Genomic DNA, 1,482 nt, shown 5'->3' with positions numbered 1-1,482 from the left:
TTTTTTTCTGTATTTTCGATCAAATAAATACATCCTTGATAAGCATAAGAGACATTAAAAAACAAGGTCAATTATTTATTAGGTTTATAATATAGGCCTAACATAATATAATATCAAAACAAACTTCAGCATTTAAACTAAAATATAAATATAAAATATAAAATAAAAAAAAACGTGAACGTGAATTCTTCTATAGCTATCTAAACATCCCTATGAAGTACAGTTTGCACAATACACCTGTGTGTGACTGTAAATGTCTCTGAGTTTTGTTACCGTTCTGTGTCCATCATCCGCAATTTCAAGCACTTAATCAAGTCACTCTTCTTTAATGCATGATGACGTTTTATTTCACATGTCATTGCGTTTGCGTTGGCTCTCGATTTGAACTACGTCGTCCGCAACCATTAAAATATTCGGTTTCTACAGCGACTCATTTGGCGCACATCATTCTCTTTCCATGAACCCTGTAAACCGCATTCACCGGTTCTAACTCTATAGCGGTTTACCCGAGCATTGCAATTCATTCGCTTTCACAAATGGCTTTCTCAACTCATTTATGCGTGTGCGCGGCACATTATTTCTTCTGCGCCGCCGCGGTGCAAGAAGTGCGCGGCCGCGCACGCGCGCAGCTCAGAGGGAACATTGACCAGAGCTACCATCATTTACTGCCATCAGTGCTCCAGTCACAGTCCAGTGTTGCCAAAACTGCCGCCTTCCTCCCAAAACACCTGCTGATCTACAGGCTCACCCCATAGGGTTGCTGCGTCCCAATGTGACTACTTATACTACGCCCTTAAAGGTGCCATAGAATGGAAAACTGTATGTACCTTGGCATAGTTGAATAATAACAGTTCTGTACATGGAAATGACATACCGTGAGCCTCAAACACCATTGTTTCCTCCTTCTTATGTAAATCTCGTGCATGCAAAATACCACTGAAAAACAGCCGAATCAGAACATAACACTGACTGTGACATTACAGTCGGGATCACTAATATTATGCCCCCAACATTTGCATATACCCGCCCATGTTCTATGCCAGCCGCCAGCCGAACCTGCACAGCCGAATCAAGTTCTGCAGGTATTGTGAAGAAACAAGCAAGGATAATAACGAAAATGGTAGATCATGGAAATAAATATTATGTTCCAGGCTGTGCAGGGGATGTGATGTGCAGGTATGGGTTGGTGTCTGTATTCAGAAAGGCACAGAAAACAAATAACGCGCGTTCTAATAAAATAAAGTGAGTCACTAAAGGGACATGGTTAGCTGCTTGCTAACGGTAGCCTGTTACATTACAGTACATACGATTTCACTTACCACATAAACAGAGTAAGGAGAGATGACTGAGGATGATGGCGAATGATTTACAGATCCTGAGCACCACTGACAAGCATCTGATCTTGTAAAATGTGTGGTAAGTACTGCCGCTGTAGTTTACACAGAGCACGTGCGATCGCAAATCTCCAAAGTGAAAGTAAAA

This window comes from Sinocyclocheilus rhinocerous, unplaced genomic scaffold, assembly GCF_001515625.1.
Source record: "Sinocyclocheilus rhinocerous isolate Xijiao unplaced genomic scaffold, SAMN03320098_v1.1 scaffold8522, whole genome shotgun sequence".
Taxonomy (NCBI): domain Eukaryota; kingdom Metazoa; phylum Chordata; class Actinopteri; order Cypriniformes; family Cyprinidae; genus Sinocyclocheilus; species Sinocyclocheilus rhinocerous.
This window is presented reverse-complemented; position numbering follows the sequence as displayed.